Consider the following 10,438-nt stretch of genomic DNA (forward strand, 5'->3'; position numbering starts at 1 on the left):
AATGTCCAGGAGAGGCAAGTCTATAGGGACGGGAAGTAGGTTAATGTTTTTCACAGACTGGGGAATGGTAGAGGAGAATGGGAGTGGTTGCTAATGGGTATGCGGTTTCTTTTTGGAGTAATGAAAATGTTCCAATATTAGATAATGGTTGTTGTGCAACTTTGTGAATGTCCCAAAAACCACTCAGTTGTAAACTTTAAAGAATGAATCTATGGTATGTGGACTGCTTTTTTTTTTAAAGCATGGATAATACGTAGATAAATGGGTGTGGTCATGGGCTATCTTTTGCTCTGCCCTCCCCTAGACTTTAAGATGCATACAGTCAGGGGCCAGGGATTTAGCTCAGGGGTGCTGCTGCCTGCCTTGCAAGTGCAAGATCCTGAATTCGATCCCTGGTACCCCACCCCCCTCAAATAAAAAAAAGAAAAAAGATTCATACGTCAGACTTTTTTTTTGTTTTTTGAGACAGGGTCTGGCTATGTAGTTCAGCCTGGCCTTGAATACACTATGTAGCCCGGGCTGGCCTCAAACTCAGGCTGGCAATCCTCCTGTCTCAGCCTCCTGAGTGCTGAGATTACAGGCATGCACCACCATGCCCAGCTTCTGTGTTTTAGCTATAATTAGTCTCTAGCCCCTAATACAATACTTGTCAAGTAAGTAATTTTTCCACAAGTGTTTGCTAAATCAATGAATCAATGAATGAATGCATTGAAGGTTCTGTTTGGCCAAAAGGAGCTATGCTTTTGGTGCCTGTCTCTCTGCTCTGTGTGTAAAGCCACATCCACTTTCATGCTCCACACAACTGCTGCTATTCCTGATTTCCACCCTCTTCTACTCTGTGACCCCACTTACCCATTTAGTGCTTTGCTACTGTATAATAACCTCATCTCCTCTTCCATTTACTGCTTGTTCCTCCTATACTGCATCTCTTGGCTCCACATAATTTTTAATTTATGTATTTATTTATTCAACAACAAATATTTACGAAGCATAAAATATTATCTCTTCATTTTAATCCCCACTGCTTCCAGAAAGAGTGGAGCCTGGTGTATCCCAAAGGGAAGCCAGGGTTCCTGTAGTCTCCAGTCTCTGATGGTGTCCCAGTCAAATAAATAAAGTCCCGAAACAAAAAAGGATTTGAACTCCAATTCTACTTGTATCTTTTATTTTTTCTACTTGTATCCTTTAAAGACTGTTAATAAAGATCTTGTGCTAGTCAGCTTTTGATCACTGTGGCAAAATATCTCACATAAACCATTTAAAGAGGGAAAAATCTAATTTTTTTCATGGTTGCAGCAGTTTCAGTCCATGGTTGGCTGCATCCATTATGGGGCCCGAGGGGAGGCAGAGCATCACGGCCGAAGGGCTTGGAAGAGCAAGCTGCTCAACACATGGCAACCAGGAAGCAGAGAGGGTGAGAGAGCCCAAGAGGTAGGGACCCAGGACTAGAACTAGTATCCAATTCCTGTTCCCATCGCCTCCCAGTGGTGCCATAAATTATGATCTCATCACTAGACTAGTGATGCAGTCAGTCCCATGATGCAATCACTTCCCCAAAGCCCATCAGCAACCGAGCCTCCGACACAATGGGCCTTTTGGGGAGACATTTCAAGTAATAACCATAACAGACCTATGCATAACTCACAGCAACTTCATAAAAAATTCCTTCCCCTCATTTGTCTTGATCTCCATGTTTCCTCATTACTCTCAACTTTTCCTTTCTCTTTTGTCAAACATTTGTGGCTCTTCACACAGAGTGACACATCCCAATTTAGGCCATTTACTGTTCTCTTATAGTCCCCATTGGGGAGTTCAAGTCTTTTCAGAGGCCTCTAGAGCTGCTGCCAGATTCTTAGTTATTCATACTTTATCCTTAAAGTCCTTACGGTTGAGGAATGGGGAAATTCTTTTGGAGAAGTTACATTGTCACAGGCAAGAAAGGATACATTCACTAGGCCAAAATCCTTAAGACCATAGCCTCTTGCTATGTGGTCCTCTTTGCCATACCAAAAGCAAACATAAAACCATCTGCCATTTTCCCGAGCTCCAAACATGGTCAAATTGGGATCTGAAAAACGCCAAGGGATGAGTGGCCAAGCATCCATAGTGATACTGCATGTGGCACAGAAAATCTACCAGGCTGTGAGTCTCCAGACTGAGCCCAGTTGGTTCTCCAGAGCTTCCTGACTGGGCTGGAGAAAACTGACCCCTGGCACTGAGACTGAGGGTCAGAGGTCTGGCTTGCAGGGCAGAGGCCGGTCTACACTGCTTCCTTCGCTGTCCCCAGCCTCAAGCCCTCCATCTGTTCTTTTTCTAAGGGCTATTTCAGTTTCTTTTTCTCTTCTTTAACTCTGAATAATTTACCAATAATGAGAATTCAGCAGGGCCCTTGAGGTTGTGATAATGTCTTTGTTAAGTGTTTCTTAGTATAAAGTCATTCTCGATTAATTATCTTGATTCAAGTGCCCCTGATCACCTAAACCTGTTCCCCTGCAGCAAGAACACATCATTACATGTTCCTTGGTTATGAATTTTGGCTATGGTTATGAATTTTGGTTATGGTTAATAACCAAATATGGTTAATTTTTGAATATATGGTTATAAATTTTGCACTGAATACTCCAAATTATCCATTCTTTTGCTACATGATCACATCAAACTAACAGGTTTTCTATTTTGAAGCCCATGAATCCCTTCTCAAGGAGACCTCTGGGGTTGTCACTTGGTTAGTGGCATGTCGCAAGGCTTCCATCCCGATACTGTTGCCCTGTGTTGACCGTGATTTCAGTACTTTTTTCTCATGACCTGGCTTGCTCCTTATATAAACTTCTCTGGTTTCCGGTAACCATTAGCGGGAAGCCGCAGTTCACTGCCTGCTTGACAGGGTCTCCACAAGGAACTGGGCAGAAGTAACAAAACTCCTTTCCCTTCCAACGAAAGGAAGGTTAAAAACTAGTGTCTGGCTTGCAACTACACAGGGAGAATTTTTGACTTCCTCAATTTAGTATGCTTATTAATTTGGTTCTCTTTCTGGAATAATCAGAGCTAGCAATCTGTTCTCTCCCAAATGAAATTCTGATGCTAGTGCCTTTTCAGAGGTATTTAATTTTGCAGCCGGATCTTGGCTCTGTGCCTCATCTGCCGCACACTTCAGTGGAAGTCTTCTTGGTCAGGTTGGAAGGTCTTCACAGAAGCACATTCATCTCAGTGATAACCAGGGGCTCTGCCCGCATTCCTCTGGGGCTCCTAAGATCCAGTACAAAAATAAAAATTCTGCCTTTTGACACCACATAATTTGCTGCTTGTTTCCATTGTCTTTGTTTCCCAATATTTTCTCTTGCACATTTATTTTTTAACTAGTCTCTAGCTACACAAGGTACAAAATACAAAAATATACAAAATGGTATTTAGTGAAAACTTATCTCCAAACTCTTATCCCCTCTCCTTGGGGGACCCACAATTTCCAGAGTGCCTCTGTGCATTCAAAACCATAAGTACTCAGATTCTTAGAACAAGCAAACAAGGAAAATCACACAAGGTGATGGTGTGTCCCTGGATTTTTGCCTTATCTCAGAGATCAGTGTTAGGGAGAGGGCTTTTCTTTTTTTAACTAGCTGCTTATGGTGGTGTCCTAATACCACTGAAATACATTCTGACAGCCACATACATTGTTTCTGACCCTTCAGTCTTTTTGTTTGCACAGAAAAACTGTTAACCAGATGAAGAGAGGTGAAAACAGCTCCTGCATGCTGACAAGTTCAAGGTCACCACCTAGTCTATAAGATGTTATCATATGAGGAGTTGCGTCCTGCACAAATCAGGTGGGGAGTGCACAGTGGCACAGAGTGGGCTTTCTGGGAGATCTTGGGAGCTCAAAGAAGCCGTGTGGCTCCTGAGTTGCTGCAACAGATCTCCATGGGGCTAATTCTGAACACCCACCTGTATGCAGCCCACTCCTTTTCCTCCTATTCCTGTGCTATATATGATAAAATAGCAAAATAAGTGGCAAGAACAAAAAGTAGCGTAAGAGTTTGGAGGAAGAAGACTCTATGTATGGGGTGATATTTGAGCAGGGACAGGCCAGGGCTTATATCAAGAAGGAGTTAGTGAATTCAAAGAGAGAAAAAGGCAAACAGAGAGGGTCAACAAACAGCTCAGACTTGAGTAGCATGAGATCAAGCAGACAAAGACAAATGCTTCACGGTAAGGAGCAACCTAACGGTGGGGGATCTGAAGATACAAGTGCTAAGCTCGAATCTACTCTTGGAGGGCCTAAAACGAGCCTGGCTATCTAATAGGGTAGTCCTCTCAACTTGTGTTTTTTTTCAGGAGTATCTTTAATCTTTATTATTGATCCTTTGTTCTTCTATGTATAATTTAGAATCATCTTGTCAAGTCCCATTTGGGATTGCACTTGTATTAGCACTGATTCTATAGACTAATCCAAGAGAAGCTCACTTCTTTTTTATTATTTTTTTCATTGAGGTGCTGGGGATTGGACCCTAGGACTAAAGCACTGACATTTTTGTATTTTTGCATTTTTTTCCTAGCAACAAACACAAGATATCTTTTCTTTTACTTAGATACTTTTTAGTGTCTCTCAACAAAGCTCATTTGTCCTTCTAGGTTTTACCCAACAAATACTAATTTGAGTTTCTTGTACAAAGCACTGGGAATATGAATGAAGCTGAGAGACAAGGCGAGCTTGGAACATACTGCCTAATGAGGAAGACAGCCAATGAAAACAGCAGTGCAGTCCCGTGTGACAAATGTGATCAGAGAGGAAGTCCCAGGGGTTCACCCATGGCAGAGGCAGAGCAGGCATGCATGGGTACAAAGCAGGTGTCGCAGAAGGCTCCCCAGGGTAGAGGACTTTCAACCTCATCTCCCATGTCTCCCTTAGGCAACTTCCTATTGTGTCTCTCATCATTCTTTTTATGTCTTACCTTTCCTTCAAGGTCCACATTAAATTGTCCCCGGGGTCTCACACCCATAGCAGTTGTCTCCTTCTTAGTTCTGATAATAAAACAAAGGTGGTAAAGAGGCTATGCCAACCTGAAGTTATGTATGTGATCCACACATGTACATGTGCACACAGATGAGGCTGAATCATGCAAAAATCCCTGAGCAGTTAACCATTTTTAACCCACAAAATGGCAATTCCATATGGTCCCACCATATGACTTGAAAACTTTGCCTAGAGCTTTCCCTATATAAATCTACACGCAAATTTACACTTTTGCTCCAAGAAATAAACTTATAAGCAGCCTGTCATTATCTCCCCCAGAGTCGCAAAAGTGTAAATTCTCATTTACATGTTTTACATCTGATTGCACACATATGCATTAAAAACACAAGATGACAAACTCATTCACAAATGTCCTCACATACCATGCAGCCAGTGTGCACACAAACCAGCAGGCACACAGGCTGTACGCAGGCTCTCGGACACATTCATCCCAACCAACACGTTGGTATACACACTGGCTCCCACACGTGTGCAGACACACCCTCAAACCTAGATGTATTCAGAGTCATTTTCAGACTTCACAGAGCCAGATGCATGTGCATCCTCGGGGAGAATTTCACCCATTCTCTTCTAATCTGTCCTTTTGTAAGCCTAGAAAAATCAAATAACAAGGTGCTGTGACTATGTTTAAAATAAAAATTAATAAGCTCCAAGCAAGGAGCTGAAGAATTGTGGAACACGGGTTCTGTAACATTCACTAAGCTGCCCCAAGGTAGGTAACTAAGGTAACCTCAGAGCTGAGCTCATCAACAAGTGACCTCTAGTTAGTACCCCTGACCCAGAGGAGGCCTTTTTAATTTCAAATCCCTGTCAGGCCAACTTTCCTACTGGGTCAAGTGAAATGGAAACCAGCAATGGGGGTGGGCTGGAAGCAGGTACGGGTGTAAATGGTGGCAGCCAACTGTTAGTGTGGTGCGTGGATAGTCCAGTTAGGGCGCTGCCTGCGCTGAGTGGGCACTGTGTCCAGGGCAGAGAGGCGCTGAGCGTCCATCTTTGTGGGATTCGCCGTACTTCCCAGACTCCGATCTTGTCTCCTTGCACATTCTCTGCCTCGTTTCCATGGACACCAAGATCTGACACAGGAACAGTGTGAGAAACTTTTGAGTACAGAAGAAAACATCAGGGCCTGTCTGTGTGTTAAGCTCTTAGGGCTTTGTGAAAATTAGGCAGGAATTGTTTCTGTAAACTCCTTTGTACTGAAACGTAACATACTACAGGAAAGCGCACAATCATTAACGTGTAGCCCACTGAATCTTCACAAACTCATCACAGCCGTGTGGCCCCACTCAGCTCAAGATCTAGAACATCCCGAGCTGGGCTTGGTGGCGCACACCGGTAATCCCAGCACTCGGGAGGCCGAGGCAGGAGGAAAACTGTGAGTTTGAGACCAACCTGGGCTACATAGTGAGTTCAAGGCCAGCTTGAACTGCATAGCGAGACCCTGTCTGAAAAAGGAAAAAAGATACAAGGGCCAACGATTTAGCTCAGTGGTGCCGCCGCCTGCTTTGCAAGCACAAGGTCCTGAGTTCGATCCTCAGTACCAAAAAGAAATCAAAAAGACACAGAACACCTCAGCACCCAACCCCTCATCACAACCCTCGTCACCCACCCTTCTCAAAGATAGCTGGCACCTCACACCACAGATCCATCTGGTTTGAACTTCATAGAACTGGAATCACACGGTATAAGTTCTTTGGTGTCTAACATCTTTGATTCAACTGTATATTTATGAGACTCATAGAAATGGTATAGTATTGTGTAGCAATAGTATAGAATTCCTTTGTAAGAATACAAGTAAGCATCTCTATTCCAAAAATCCAAAATCCAAAATTCTCCAAAATCCCAAAATTTTTGAGCACTGATATGATGCCACAAGTGGAAAACTTCACACCATGAAACTTTGTTTCAAATATAAAACTATTAAAAATACGGCTCAAAATTACTCAGACTTTGTGTATGTAAAATAAAAATGAATTTTATGTTTAAACTTGGGTGGCATCCCCGACATATCTCAAGATATATGTGCTAATTCCAAGCTCCAAAGAAAATCTAAAATTTGAATCGCTTCGTGTCCAAGCATTTTGGATACAGAATACTCAATGTGTGTGCTACTGTTTATTCATTCTGCCACTGCTGGAAAAATGAGCTGTTTCAAGTTTTTCAGTATTACTAGCAGCATTGTCACAAATATCCGTGTGAAGTGTGTACATCTGATAAAGGATATATATATATATATATATATATATATTTATGTGCATATATATGGATGCATATATAAAATATACAAATAATTTTTACAAAAATAATCAAACATGGGACAAGATAATTGAGTAGGCACTTCATAGAAGAAGACATGGCCTTTAAAAAATATGAAAAGGCACTCAGTCTCAGCCACTGGGAAATTCAAATTAGAAGCATGAGATACTACTACAAACTTACAAAGAAGGCTAAAATGATAGCCTGCCTAATGGCAGACTGATGGGAATTTGGAACAATTAGACCACTGACTCACTGTTAATGCGAGAGTAAACTGATAAAGGCACTGCGGAAAATGAGAGTAACTACCAAAGCTGAATGTCTGTCCCCAAAACAATGCAACTCCTAGGTACATATTTCACAGAAATATCAAGATAAGTAATTATGGTGGACCTGAATTGTGAAACTAAAGTTGCATCGAATGCCTAGTATGTAAAACTAACAAGCAACAGACTAATCATTTAACAATTTTCAGTTGTCCATTATAATCAACACAGTACTTAATTTTATATGGTTTCCCACAACTTTTGTCATTATCTCTTCTAGGTCTCTACCTAAACTGGTAAAGAGAGCTGGTAAAATTAGAGTCCTCTGGCATCCCTCTAAAGATTTCCTTCCTTTTTACTCTTCTTTCTTGCCATTCCCTTCTTTCTTTTATTTTTTGCGGTACCGGGGATTGAACTCAGGACCTTGCCCTTGTGAGGTAGGTACAGTGCCACTAAGCCAAATCCCCGCCTCCTCTTTTCTAAATTTTTTGCTAGGCAACTGGCTATACTCACTGCAACTGGATGTGTAGGTTGAAACATTGGTTTGTGCCAAAACCTCTACCCCAGGGGGAAGCAGACCACGATGGCTGGGACACTTGGAAATCTGGAGGGTAGCATTTTAGAAAAAGGAAAACTATGGGAAAAATCCATGAGGTGCAAATGAACTTGACATTCAAAGAATGGAAGAAAGCTGGCATGTGAGCTCTTCTAGCAATCCACCAGGTCTCCCAGGACATCTCCCAAGAAACTGGCACCTGACCCTGGGCTCAAAATCCTTGGCAGGGTTTTAATGGCAATTTGTTACCTCTCCACATTCCTGACGATCACTTGTCAGATATTTCTTTGTGCTGCGTTTCCCTTCCTGGTGGGATCCTTGTGTCACTGCCTTGGCACTTTCAAGATGGCTCTGTCTCATTATTGGCAGGTTGGCACTGCTGTCATACGGAGCTCAGCTGTAGCGTGGGTGTGAGTGTGGAGCTTCGTCTCCTCTCTCCGCGGTCCCTTCCATGAGCTGCCAGGATGTCCCAAGTTTGGTGGCTGGATTCCAAAAGTGAGCATTCCAAGAGAACCAGAAGGAAATGACATCGCTTCTCCTGATCCAGCTTGGGAGGTGGCTTAACATCACTTACTTTGTGTCACACAGCCAAACAGACTCAGGGGGAGGAGCATGGACTCTCCACCTCTCCGGAGGGCTGTCAGTCTCATTATGAGAATATCGCACAGGAACCTTGGGACACGGTGTTAAGTGAAATACAACAAACATAACAGGACAAAGCCTGGATGATTCCCTCATGTGAGGTACCTATAGAAGTGAAATTAATAGAGACAGAAGTGGGATGATAGTTGCCAGGGGAGATAGTATTTAATGGAGACAGAGTTTCAGTGTGGGAAGAGGGCAAAGTTCTGGACAGGGATCGCAGTGACAGTTGCACAACACTGGGAATGTGCATTTTAAAATGGTAAATGTTATGTGTATTTTACCACATTAAAAAATAAAGGTCATGCGATGGGGGACATAGTCACAGCCAGTTTTGGAAAATACAAACTCCTACATACTCTTTGGGATAGCTTGTAGCAGGACGAGTACATAGATGTCTCAATGGTGCCTCATAACTGTGCCCTTTGGTACCATGTCGTGCGTACTCAGGACGAAAATCCCAGTCCCTAACAAGTAAGAGAGAAAGTACCAGTCAGAGTCAGTGTGTTCCAAGACCCTGGCATTGCTCCAGAGTCCCTTCTCCTCAACCATCTGCCCGATTCCTAGGCTGTAGCTATGTTCCCAGCCCATCTGCTGATTTCCATTACCCATCAGAATCCCTTGGTAGTTGTTTGTACTTCTTTATAGAATTTGTAGTCTTCTCAGTGGGAGAATCAGTCCGAAGGTGCTAACACTGTCATGCTGAAAGAGATCACCTCAACCAAGTGAATTTTGAGTTAAAAGCTTTCCCACAAAAAAATTAGTCACTGGCAGGAATTCTTGTTAACTATTCAATGTGTGCTGTATATTGGTTTCCCATTACTGCGGAACAAATCACAAAGTCAACTGCTTCAGACCCTAACCATTTATCATCTGGAAATCCTGCCAGTCAGAAATCCAGGCAGTAGTGGGTTCTCTAGTCAGAAATCTCGCAAGGTGGTGACCAAGGTATGAGGCAGCCATGCTCCCATCCGCCATGCAGTTGCCCTTCCAAGTTCAGTCAGGTTCAGGCGGGCTCAGGTCACCGAGGTTACAGGTCTGAGATGCCTCCTCCTTGCTGTTGGCCAGGGGTTGTTCTCAGCCTCAAAAGGCCATTCTTCTGCCCTTGCTCTGTGGCCCCTTCCATCCTGGAAAACCTCCCTCATACTAAATCCCCTCTCTCTTTAAGATCTCTTGTTGTTCCCCGGGGGGGCAGGGTGCTCAGAGGTACAGTGAGTGCTTGGCATGCACCAGGCCCTGAGTCCAGTCCCCAGCACCAGAGGGAAAAATATTAAAATATCTTTTTCCAGGAAAAGCCCCATCCTATCTGAGGACTCACCTGTGTAGTTCAGGCCCTAAAGATAATCTATTATAAAAGCAACTGATTTGAGACCTTAATTGCACCTACAAAGTCCCTTTATATTAGCACCCAATTTAGTATTTGATTAATAAATTGGAAGAAGAAGGTATATTTGTACCGGGGCCCAGGAGTTCTGGAGGCCAATTAGAATTCTGCCCCACCAGAGTGCCAGTGGTATTACTATAGACAGCTAAGTCAGAGAGAAATTGATATACAGCCAGAGAGGGACTGGGGCCTCCAGGAAGTCAGCACAGAAAAGAAAGAGCAAGGTTGTAGCTGATGGCATAAGATGGAGACCAATGGCCAGGCTTGCATGCTTCCCTGAGGGATAAACAGCAACTTAGATTATA

General features: G+C 43.1%; 1 long non-coding RNA gene across 1 annotated transcript; it reads right to left on the bottom strand.

Annotated features, from left to right (window-relative positions):
- Positions 1–593: 593 nt before the first annotated feature.
- On the bottom strand, positions 594–8,891 carry LOC110347908 (uncharacterized). Its single transcript, XR_015453236.1, has 4 exons — positions 8,357–8,891; positions 5,511–5,620; positions 4,947–5,016; positions 594–3,246 (listed from the first exon to the last, which is right to left on the bottom strand). It is a non-coding gene; the product is annotated as an uncharacterized LOC110347908 (long non-coding RNA).
- Between the last annotated feature and the right edge of the window lie 1,547 nt (positions 8,892–10,438).

Source organism: Heterocephalus glaber, unplaced genomic scaffold, assembly GCF_053883595.1.
Source record: "Heterocephalus glaber isolate CG9 unplaced genomic scaffold, H.glaber_assembly_v1.0 deba00001457, whole genome shotgun sequence".
NCBI classification, from domain to species: domain Eukaryota; kingdom Metazoa; phylum Chordata; class Mammalia; order Rodentia; family Bathyergidae; genus Heterocephalus; species Heterocephalus glaber.